Raw genomic sequence first — 13,083 nt, 5'->3', positions numbered from 1 at the left:
TGTCATGGAAATATATAGCAATATTTTTATACTTCAATTCCCTAAATTGGCTTTATTCAAGCATTGTCCACTAATATTAGTAAAGTGAGAAGAAATGATGTAAAATTCTAATGATTATTTAAAAGAATTTTTAAATGCATTATCCTAATAGCCAAGACAAACAAATATAATAAGTAGATAGGACTTTTGGAAACAAGAGGCAGTTTTTTCCCAATACATACGGAAAAAAAATAGAAATGAATTTAGTAAGTAATTTGAAACAAATCTCATAAAATTGCCTCAGGATTAAAACAAATTATAAAGTATACCCATCCTTCCAATCAAAATTCTGGAAGTCTGTCAGCGACATGACAAGAGAATTGCAGCAGAGTTTCTGATTCTCACATTACACAATGAACAACAGTGCCTCTGCTTATACAACAGTTTCATCAGCCAAGAGTTCTTTAAATTTGAAATTAACAGAGAAACACAAGATCACAGCTTAAAGAAGGAAATTCCATCCAAGATTAAAAGGACGTTTTAATTTACTTTGTATATTAAAAGCTGTGAATTCAAAAAGATATGTCAATTCTTATTATTGACTCTTATTAGCTTGGCTTTTCTCTAATGACAAAGAGGCATAATAGAATCATTTTGTTTACCCCCCCCTTTTCTCCAAAATAACTAAAGCTTGTCAGAAGTAATCCAGAATGTTTGCTATCTAGCTCATGCAGTAATTTGGGCATAGACATGCTAAATGGATGGTCTCTTGAAATTTCTATTGCATGAAGGAAGATGGAAAAGATTGATACCATCACCTGTATTTTCTAGAACTGTATTAGTTGGCATATATATATTAATATATAATATATATATTAATATATATATATCAGTACCTCCTGTTGGATTTACCCTTGATAAGGCTGGATTTTCTTGCTACCTTTATCCTTCTTTACGGTATGTTCAGAGAAGTCATTAAGTTGGCCATGTCAGCCTCAAAATCCAGGACTAATTCAATTCAATTCAGCAAACATTTATTGAGAGTTTACTGTGTACCAAGCTCTGAGATAGTTGCTAGGCATATAAAAATGAAATATACACTGTACCCAAGAAGATTGTAGTCTATCTAGGTTAAAAAAAAAAAGTGCTGAGCAAGTTATGGGAGGGTGGTAGAGATAATGTTTCCTAAAGTTTGAATATTTTGTTGACAACATGCATTATAGGTACAATCAATACAATTTCTTTTCAATATTGTTTCCTAAAATCAGAAAATCATTACTATAATTAAAGTCATTTATCAAATGTCATATCCATATATCTATATCTATATCTAATCTCTATCTCTATATCTATATATTACATATAATGGCTACATATTCCTATGCTATCCTTCTCATCAAGAGGTTGAATCTAATTTCACTTGCCTTTACTCTAAGCTAGTCATAATGATTTGCTTAATCCAATAGAGGCTGCAGAGGTGATGTTTTAGAAATTCCAAGGTTAGGTCCTAAGAAACTTGAAAGCTTCTACTTGGGCCTCTTGGAGCCTCTTGAGTCTTCCAGGAGCCTTGAGTTGCCATGTAAGAGGATTAATTACCCTAAGACTGCCTTGGAGAAGCCACATATAGGCACTTTGTTCAAACAGTCCAAACCGAGCCCAGGGTTCTGGCCATTCCTGATGCCTAACATGTATGTAAAGCCATCTTGGACCCTCCAAACCTACCCATCCACCAAACGGATATCATGAAGTGATCCTAGTTGTCACTATGTGGAGAATCACTGAGCTGAGTTTTTCTCAAATTCTTGTCCCACAGAATTCATAAGATGTAATAAAATGGTTGCTGTTTTAGACACTAAGTGTTGTGGTAGTTACTCAGCAATTGATAACTGGAACCTATTTACATGTGTATGACAGAGACAACATAATAAACCTAAAAGTACATGAAAGGACTGTCTGATACATATATTCAGTGAAATGGATGAATTTAATGGATGCATTAAAAGAAAATACAATCTAGGAGGGCAGAGAAAGAAGCAAAAAAAAAAAAAAAAAAAAAAAAAAATTCAGGGTGTGTCCAAAGCACATAAGGACTGATTTATCTAAGAAGATTGTATTGCAGGAATGGGGTTTCTGAACTAATAGGGAAGAGATTGCCTCACTAGCCAGGAGAAAAGGGAATTCCCAGTAATGGTACTTTGGGAAAAGCCCAGAAACAGGGGCAAGAGCTTTACTAACTACAATGCGAGGACTTTGAGGAAGTTTTTTGGGTGACAGGAGATTTAGGCATGTGTTGGGAGGTTGAAGGAGAAAAGGAAGTCTGGTGCCCCTTCTTGGAGTGCAATGAAGCTTGAAGTGAGGAGATTTTTGCAACATATGAGATGTTGGGACGTGACCAAGGCATAGGAAAAGCAGTATAGTCAAAGTGATGAATAAAGAAAGCAACTTTGGCAGTTGAGGCGTGTCTAGACTCGTAGAGCACCAAGGCAGCACAGAGGCTGAGGAAGAGGAGTTAAGAAGATATGATGAAAGCCTGAACTAAAGGTGACAATTGAGGAATGAGGAGAAAGGAATTCGTCAAAAAGAAGGAATTTTATATTGGTTGGATAAGCCAAGCTCTGATCTCATTTATAGCCTTAAAAGTCAATGGTTTTATGATTCAGTTACCAATTATATATGACAACTAGAGAGCATTTAACTAGTTTAGTTAGACAGATTTAGTAATTGTACGGGTATTTTGATTTGTATTGGTCTCAGTGTGTCTACTTTCAAATATTGTGAAAATTTGTTAATATCAAATATTGTTAATGTTGTGTTTGGGAAGCTGCAAAAGACTATAAAACAACAAGACCTTCCTTAAATAGAGTACATAGAGGAGACCATTTATGTTTCTTTCTGCTGTCTGATTCCTAAGTTGGGAAAAGACAAACATGTCTTAATTCTGCAAAGATTAAAAAAATAGATAATTTTGGATAATGCAAACTAAGACAAAACACACCCCACCCCGCAAAACCACACACCATTACCTATCGAAGTAAACAAGCCTACTGGAGTTTTATTTTTCTGATTCTTCATTCTTTCTTCATATTAGACTACCAAAGTAACAGATGTTAAGTTAAGCAGCCAGTGAACGGCCACTAAGAATGATGCAGGTTAAATGGTAGGAAAAGCTCTATAACTGCTGCTGCTGCATATACAATATGTACATAAATCATCTGAACATGGCTGTAAAGAAGTCTTTATGCAAAGTGACCCAGAGAAGAAAGTATCTAGGTTTCCCCCGCACCCTTCATTCTCTTTATCACCACAAAGGCATTAGAAAACAGCATTTATCAAGAGAAAAGAGTAAATGAAGCAAACCTCCTCTCTGAGAACACAAAGGATACATTTATTTCTTAGTGACCATCAGAGTTGATTATAATGATTTCTTCTTATTAATGAATTAGATGTCTAACCTGGGACCAAAAATATGGAGTCAAACAGCATATGCAAAAGCAAACGTGAACTGAGCAGGTAAAAAAGAAAAAAATAATAATTTAATAGGACCAGTGGCTTTTCCATGTCAATGGGAAGGTTACATCATAACTAAAAGGGCTATGACACTGTTTTGGGGTTCAAGGCACAATAAAGAGTTTCCTATATTTTATTTCACCAATACAAGTCTATAGATACTTGGCTAATAGATTGAATCTACTTTGATTTGTGTAACAGACACATACAGAAACAGTTTTGGCATATTATTTACCTGAGTTTTTTCATTCATTCATTCATTCATTCACTCACACATTTATTCATTTTACATTCACTGAATACTATATGCTCAGAATCTGGTTTGGTGCTCTGACAGGTTAAAGAGATGAATAAGTCACAGTCTTCAAGCTAAGTGGTTTTCCATCTAGAGGTAGGGACCTATATAAAGAGATAGATACAGCATAATGGGATACATTCTCTAACTGAAAATTATATAAGAACATAAAGACAAGAGTGAATAAACTATACAAAAATAGCTAACAGTTATCAAACACTTAACCAAGACTGAAGTGTTTTACTTTACATGTATTAATTGACTCACATAACCATTGCAACAAGCCTATGAGGTAATTACTTTTACCATCTCCATTTCATTGATGAGACAACTAAGGCATAGACTGGTTAAGTAACTTGCCAAGGTGACAGAGTCAGTATCCAAATCCAGGTAGTATGGCTTTAATGCAGTGTGGCTCTACTGGTATCACGTTACTTAAGGTAGTCACAGTGGGCTTCATAGAGGAGGTGACATGGAAAATAAATCTTAAGGGATGAGTAGGCGTTCTTTTGTGGAAAAGGAAAAGAGTATTCTGGGAAGAAGAGCTATAGTATATACAGATTCTGAGGCATGACTAATGTATATGTGAAAGAAACTAAAAATTTCACTATGAAAATGGTAACGTTATTTGATCTTGTTATGGGATTGTGCATTTGTAATGCTGGGTTGTTTGGAGTTCAACTACGAATCAATTTGTACTTATAGGGGATGTTTAAGTGGCTTGACTACAACTGTGTTTTATGAGGTAACTCAGGAGAGTGAATTAGAGAGAGGGTCTAGAAGAAAGGAGACCAAATGAGACAGTTGAAATATCCTAGAAAAAAGTTATAAAGCTCTGAATGAAAACAGTGGCAGCCCTGGGGATGGAGAGGAAAGAAATTAAGGAAATAAATCAACAGGTACTTAAGTGGGAGTAAGGGGGAACCCTGAATCTAGGATTTTTAATTTGGGAGACAGTATGGATGATGGTACCAGTAACCAGGGATAGAAATATAAGAGGAACTCCTTTCATGCCTAGTGCTGCCATGGCTCGTGGTCCCAAGAAGCACCTGAATTGTGTAGAAACTCCAAACCATTGGATGCTGGATAAACTGACTAGTGTGTTTGCTCCTTGTCCGTCTACAAGTCCCCACAAGCTGAAGGAATGTCTCCCCCTAATCATTTTCCTAAGGAACAGACATAAGTATGCCTTAACAGAAGAAGAAGTAAAGATCTGCATGCAGGGTTTCATTAAGATTGATGGCAAGGTTCGCACTGATATAACCTACCCTGATGGTTTTATGGATGTCAACAGTATTGACAAGACTGGAGAGAATTTTCGTCTGATCCATGACACCAAGGATCGCTTTGCTATTCATCATATTACACCTGAGGAGGCCAAGTATAAGCTGTGCAAAGTGAGAAAGATCTTTGTGGGCACAAAAGGAATCCCTCATCTGGTGACCCATGGTGCTCGTACCATCAGCTACCTTGATCCCCTCGTCAAGGTAAATGACACCATTCAAATTGATTTGGAGACTGGCAAGATTACTGATTTTGTCAAATTTGACACTGGTAACCTGAGCATGGTGACTGGAGATGCTAACCTGGGAAGAATTGGTGTGATCACCAACCAGAAAAGACATTCTGTTTCTTTTGATATAGTTCATGTGAAAGATGCCAGTGGCAACAGCTTTGCCATCTGGCTCTCCAACGTTTTCGTTATTGGCAAAAACAACAAACCATGGATCTCTCTTCCCCAGGGAAGGGGTATCTGCCTTACCATTGCTGAGAAGAGAGACAAGAGACTGGAGGCCAGACAGAGCAGTGGATAAAATGATCTCTAGGTGACATGATTGGGAAAGTCTTTGTACTTAATTAAAGATAATAATACATTAGAAAAGAAAGAAAGAAATACAAGAGGAATATCAGATATGGAGCCACTCAGTGGTAAATATTGAACGCCTACCATGCACCTGGCAAAAGTACATGGTTCTAAGAACACAAAGGTTCCTTCTTGACCTCTGAGTGCTCAGTGCCTGGCAGAGGAGCTCATAGACAAAATCGGTTACCTAGATAAACAATTCCCTCCATCACAGCTAACTTTTAAGAGAACAGAATTTCTCTCACTGGCCTGATTAAAGGTAAAGAAAGAAAAACAACTTCACAATCAAACTTCAAATCTGGAATACCATCAATTGAACTTAATTGTGGTACTCAGATAAGGAAACTATATTAAAGTGTTCTATGCAGATTAAAATCATGATCCAGATCACAAAATCCACCTCTATGCTTTATATTAAACACACGACATGAAGAAATACAAGAAACAAATTAGATTTCTCCTTTAGGCAAATTTTTTAACGAGCTTAATCCCGTGGCTTGCTATTAATGCTAGTGACTGGCTTCTTTGAAATGAGGCGTGCATTTTCTTCCTTGTTCATATAGTCAGCTTCCTGTTTAGTATTCATTATTCACGTCTGTTTTTGTCAAAGAGCACTATTACATGAAACCATGATCCAAGCATGTTTGGCTCTAATTTTTATCTCTGGAGGGAAGGAAATTATACACCCTTATTATACTGGTATATGATTGTTACGTACACATATGATCATAGTGCACATGTGTTTCTTCGTATTGGAAGGTGGTGTTATTTAATTCGGTTGTTAGGCTAAAGAACCTTGTCTTCGTCACACTTGTCTTAGTATAGAACATCAACATGCCATTGAAGAAAGGCCATTTGCCTTGTAAATAAACAGTAAAAACAAGTTTTGATCACAGTCTCATTTAAACTCTAGATATTCTAAGAATTTCTTATGTGGGATTAAGAATAGAGAGAACGGTAAATACATTTTATCTGAATACTATAACTCCTGATAACTTTAGCCGACAACTGGGGATACCACAGCTCTTGCTACTCTTTCGAAGCCAAAGCAAGATTTGGATCTTTGCCTCTTTAATTACTGATAGTTATCTATGGAACATGCAATTATGATGGCTGAGACAAAATTGGGCATTATATTGCTACTGTTTCCCAGCCATTCACAGTGAGGTGACTTTAAGATTGTCTACATATGCTTATTACCTTTTATTTATACGGTATTTCTTTGACCTAGGACACCTGTGGCTACATTATTCCATTTTCCCTTTACTTTAATTTACTATATTCTATGGCCACTGTGGAACCAGGTGGCAGCAATAAATTTATGGTTTAATGGGCTACAAGAAGAATGAGGTTTTTAAATGCAAAGCTATTTCAAGAAATCACACAATAATTAAAACTTTAAATTACCTAAATATACTTAATATATATTTATCAATGTAGTAGAATATCAGATAGCCATTGAAATCAGTATTTTGACTATGTAAAAACAATACATATGTTTAAAAAATAATAATTAGTGAAGAAATTTCCCAGAAATACAAAGAAACATGATTACAACTAATATGTATAGAAGAAGACTGGAGAGGAATTAAAGGAATTAAGGGACTATGTGTGAGTTTAAAGCAATATACACACTACGAGCTCAATATTTTAAGTATATATAAGCATAAAATAATTAGAAAAGTAGAATCAAAATCATAGAAAATAGTTATCTTTTGGACGTTAGGTAATAGGTGATTTTGATTTTTGACTTTGGCTTTTTCTATATTTTACAAGTGTTCTGTTTCCTGTTACTGATACAATGTAAAATTAATAACAGTAGAACTTTTATATTAAAATTAATTATGTTAAATTAATTTAATGGTAAGAAAGGCATTTAAAAATAAGGATATATATATATATTTTTTAACATCTTTATTGTAGTATAATAGCTTTACAATGGTGTGTTAGTTTCTGCTTTATAACAAAGTGAATCAGTTATACATATACATATGTCCCCATATCTCTTCCCTCTTGCACCTCCCTCCCTCCCACCCCCCCTATCCCACCCCTCTAGGTGGTCACAAAGCACCGAGCTGATCTCCCTGTGCTGTGCGGCTGCTTCCCACTAGCTATCTATTTTACGTTTGGTAGTGTATATATGTCCATGCCACTCTCTCACTTTGTCCCAGCTTACCCTTCCCCCTCCCCGTATCCTCAAGTCCATTCTCTAGTAGGTCTGCATCTTTATTCCCGTCTTGCCCCTAGGTTCTTCAAATAAGGATATTGTTCAAACAATTTCAACTGCTGTAAGTTTAAGCCTTTAGATATGAAGGAAATTGAACTCTGCCTCCACACTCCACCCTTAGGCTGGATTGGACACGATGCCATCCTGTCTACCAGGTTTGTTAAAGATGTGATTTCTTTTGATTGATGAACAGATTCCTTTTCAACATTTTCTTTAGGCAACTACATACTGCACTGCTTTTCTAAATTCACTTTTGAGGTACTGCAAAGAGATTCACATATCTACTCCCATGCCTTCTCTCGGTGGCAGCGGACGAGAAGGGGTGACTGGAGGTGGCTCAAGAAGGTCTCAGTGAGTAGAGTAACCCTACTTCTGACCCAGCTGCTGAGCCCTACATTATGATAGATTATTTTACTTGCCTGGAGGAGAGAGATTGTATTTTCACAAAAAATGGTAAGGGCACTAGAAGTAAGAGATACATGTTTAAAACTGGAAGAAGACCTTGAGAATTAAAAAAAAAAATCTATAGCTGGGCATTATGTAGTTCCGGTTGAAATTTAACAGCAGAAAAATTGGAAAGCCTGAGGTAAAAACATCTAATTGGGAAAATATTGATATATTCATACTAAATTTTCCTTATGCTTGGAGAGTGCCTGCAAAGCAAACGTCCAGGAGTGGAACTCTTGCTTTCTTGCTATCCCAGAGAGAAATGATGCTGAAACTTCTGAACCTAAATATACTACTGTCAGTTTTGTTATAGTTATTAATTGTATACTGGAAAAGAACCAATCATAACATAGTTGGAGAGTGTTTCCCAGGCAACAATTTGAGGGGCAACTTTTAATCTGTAATGACCCATAAATCTTTAGCTATAAATAGGAGAGTCTGGACTAGAAGCCCATTCTCGGTCCACAGGCCAGTATTAACTGTGAGATGGTCCTCTGATTTCTTATACTCTTATTTCCTCCATCAATCAACTCTTGCCTCCCCTTTAAGACTTAGCTCAAAATTGCCCTCCCTTTAAAACCTATCTCCATATCCTTTGCACACGGAGAGAAAAGGCCATTCCTTTCTCTCTCTTTCACGTGTCTTTGTTTAGTACTCTAGTATCCACGTTATAACATCATACTGTATTAATGTGTCTACATTTCTAGAAAGATGCCAATAAACTGGGATCTCAAAGATAAAGGCTCCACATTATTCATGTTTATATCTTTAGTGCCTACCACAAGCCTTTCACACCGGAGATGCTCAATGCTGTTGCACAAGTTCTTGCAAAAATGTTTCTAGAATATAGACATAAGGTGTAGACAAGCTTTTAGATAGCTGTCTTTATAATGTTTGATAATGCTGGCAACATGCAGGTTGTTATTCAGAGGACAGAATTATTGTTTAACACCAGCTTCCAGTTTGTGTTTTCTGAGCTTGTCTCAATAAAAAACAAATGAAAAGCTGGAGATATTGCACACACTTCCTCCTCCTACCCGTCACAACAGGGTTATGAGACTTGGATCAGACAGGATACCTTGCAATTTTTCTCCTCTGGTAGCTGTTCCACAGCTGGTAACACATTTTCAGCCTTGTTAAAAATTCTTCCAACTGATAAAACGTCTTGGACCTTTTCCTCAAGTACCAATCATCATTATTACCCTCTTTGCCAACAACTTTTCTCCCTTCCCTCCTTTTCTTCCAAATACAGAAGAGATGTGCTTCAACTCTTCCCATGTCCAAGAGCAGTGCCTGTGATTTTGCATGTACTTATTTGTCTAACATAGTCTGTTTGAAGTCAGAGGTAGGTTTCTTTTAGAGTACAGACACTTGCACATCAAGAGGTATTCAGGCTTTGCTAATGGGCCTTCACAAACATTTCACATTTTGGATCAACATGTCTGCCAATATGTAAGCTATTTTAAGAATGCTGTTTCTGTAAACAGAAGCTTTCTGTCAATTCATGACATGTGTTAAATAAAAGTATGCTAGATAGACTAAAATGTCCACACACTAATACTACATATAGAAGAGCTTTGTATTTGTATTTTTTCAGCATTAAGTTCACTAGACTTTAATGGCCATTAACATAAGAAATACTTATTGAGACACTGATTGATGATGAGAACACCCTCCCGCATCAAATCTACAGCAGATGGACCAGAAGGAAAAAGGGTTTACAAAGTAGAAATTTCTTACTCAGTTTTTGTCTATCACAACTGTCTATTCTTTCCTCTTGAGGCAAGGGACATACTGTGCTATGGAAAATAGTAAGATTTCAGTTTAGTTGTGGAGAATTTCATAGGACAAAAGAGAATATAATGTGGCCTGTATTGCAAGAATTTTATAAATATTGGTGTTAAATTTATAGAAGAGAGAATAAATGTAATTTTATAATATTTGCAGAGAGAATGAAACCCAAATGAACAGTTCATTTTCGGTTTCGGTGAATATATTGCCAAGACTGAAATGACTTTTTGTTGAATGTCAAGAGCACAGAATAAACAGAAGAATCATTACTGAATTGGAAAAGTAAGAAATCATTCTTGGAGAGGAAGAAAAAAACATTTCAACCATTCTCCCTTTATGAGTCCAATTTCATATGGCCTTTGGGGGGGTTTTGCTGGGTAACTTGAATTTATTCAATCTTTTGATGTACTTGAATTTTCTCCTGAGGTGTTTTAAATATTTTTTTTTCATCCTTAAGTAGCCATGCAAGGAAGAAGTTTTACTGGTGGGAAAAGTAAGGCATAAATATTTCAAGTAGCCACTTTCTTAGCTTAGACTAGTACACTTTTCGCTCAAACACTCTGGCTTTTTATTACTTAACTGCAGAAATGTATTTGACAAGTGGTAGCCCTTCGTAACTACTATAAGGAATTAAAGTCTTTCCTTTTATATGTTCGATAAATGGATAGTGTTTAAGGGGATGTTTCCTGTTCCTAAACGCACTGTGTGAAAGTGGACAGCTATAACTAAATATAAAAATAATAGCATTTTTTTACCCCTCAAAGGTTTAAGCTTCAGTGAGCCAAACCATATCACAAACACCAGTGAAATAAACAGTTTAGAGATTAAAGACAAATCACTAACAGAGTAGATCTTCAAGCCAAGCGCATAACGGGAAAAAGTCTGGTTTGCCATACGGACCTGCATTTCATATCTGATCAAGTAGTTAACCAAATTATACACAGATATTTTGAGCTTTGCTTTTAAATAGTACTTTATCACCTGATTACTGTGTTGCTTTTCTTCTTATCAAAAACAGAATGATTTGAATAACTCAAGCTCAGCATGGTAGCCAGGCTTCCGGTGGTTTGGGTAGACACTGTCACAGGAGATGCAGAGTCTGCGGGGCATGAACGGAATCACTCAGTGAGAACAACATGGCTTAAGGGTAGAGAGAAAAGATAGCATACAGCTTGGGTTGGCTATAGAATAACACGATAGATAAAGATGCAGGAAAGTGATGGGCATATAAGGATTGTTCACAGGTATTATGAAAAGTATGGTTGAGGTGAGTGCTAGAAAGCAGTCCTAACTTCCTGATTCTCTTACTACATAGACCAGTACCATGGGTCATTTTCAGAAAAGCTTTACAGAAGTCACTAAGCAACTTCCTCTGCTCCTGGGAGTATATGTATACTATATAAAATTGACACTCTTATTAAAAATATATTTTTAGGGAAGAAGTCCATTGATCCCATCATTTAACAAGGACGAAATTTCCAGATAAAATAATAGTTTGTGAGCTCTCTAAGACAAGAAATAGGACCTAACTATAACCTTTTGTCCTTGGATAAGGATGAATAAAAAATGATATTAGGTTTGAAAAAGTATCACATGCAGAGTAATTCCATAATATGGGACAAATAGGAGACTAGAAAGATGGCTTAAAATGCAAATTTAACATTTTTCCTATTCTTATAGATCTCAATTTAGTTATATTCCCTTAAATTCTAATGTGTCAAAACTAAATGGTGACAATAGAACCTGATTTTGCTCATTAGTACAACTATTAGTTCTATTATACATCCCTTTTCTTTACTTGTAAATAACTGGGACTCCTTCCAGAGAATAGTCTGCTAATAAATTATGTTTTGTTCATTTTTTTTTTAATGTCAGCTTCCTAACATTTATCCTGGTCTAATGCATTTAAATGTTGTTCAGATAGAAAGCCTAAAGTAAGATACTTAATGAAAAGCATGTTCAGCTGCAACCATATCCTGTTTCTCCTAGCCTTTACCTATGAGGAGTCTGATACCATTTAGAACAAGTGATCTTAAAGGTACACCTCTATCAATAGAGATCAACAGTTAAACGGACTATTTTTATTGCTGTTTCTGTCACCTTCACAGACCACGCACTGCTTTGTTTGGGGATTTTTTTCTGGTACCAGAGTGATTTATTGAAGAAAGTGGCAAAGAACCAAAATTTTGTATTTGTTGAAAAATAATGCAGTTGGAAAGAAGAAACAAAAACTCCCATTTTCCAATTCTCATATCCCATATGAATTGATTAATAGGCAAAATATTTCGCTTTTTTTTTTCCTTTGCACATGTCCTCTCTCCCTCTCTCTCTCTCTCTCTCTCTCTCTTTTTCTCCCCCAAAGCTCCTGACACATCATTTTACTGCAAGTTTGTGCTGTACTTTACATCTGTTAGACAAGTTTCTAGATTAGAGGTGGCAGCCTGGGAGTGTGTAAATGTGCCTAGTTACTATTACTTTGAATGTATAGATATGTTCTCTGTCACTGGGCATTATAACACTATCATCAGTCACTTCAGAGTATTCTTTTCAGCAGTCTATGCCTTACTAGAAGATTATTATAAGGGCGATCATGCCAAGATGAATATCATTATAGGTCGTCACATGTATAGCTCCCTTTGGAGATGGAAAGATTTATTGGGGGGCTAAAGAACATTAGATAACTGAGTGTTTGCAAAATTAATTTTCACATTCACAACAGATTAATAGGTAAAATAGACACTTTCACAAACATGCTGTTACTTTTTTTTTTTTTTGGTGCTTATTTATTTGTTGACTTATAATTGGCACATAACATTGTGAAAGTTTAAAGTGTACAACGTGTTGGTTTGATATATTTATATATTGTAATATGATTACCACTGTCATGCTGTTACTTTTTAAGTAAACAAGAGAGAGCTGATGATTTGGCTGATTGGGGTGAATTTCTATATATTCATGTAAATATTCTTGTGT

The 13,083-nt window shown here is 35.8% G+C and overlaps 1 protein-coding gene and 1 pseudogene across 5 annotated transcripts in view; one reads left to right on the top strand and one right to left on the bottom strand.

Moving 5' to 3' along the window:
• The window catches only part of CSRNP3 (cysteine and serine rich nuclear protein 3), a gene marked incomplete at its 5' end in the record, with an annotated part of 256,996 nt that overhangs the window by 96,644 nt on the left and 147,269 nt on the right, over positions 1–13,083 (bottom strand). The window lies entirely within an intron of this gene.
• Positions 4,733–11,973, top strand: LOC309662384 (small ribosomal subunit protein eS4 pseudogene; annotated as a pseudogene). Its single transcript has one exon. The product of its transcript is annotated as a small ribosomal subunit protein eS4 pseudogene (transcript).

The sequence above is a fragment of the Balaenoptera physalus genome (genome assembly GCF_965194825.1).
Source record: "Balaenoptera physalus genome assembly, chromosome: 6".
Taxonomy (NCBI): domain Eukaryota; kingdom Metazoa; phylum Chordata; class Mammalia; order Artiodactyla; family Balaenopteridae; genus Balaenoptera; species Balaenoptera physalus.
Note: the sequence above shows the minus strand (reverse complement) of the source record. Positions and strands in the feature narration are given on the sequence as shown.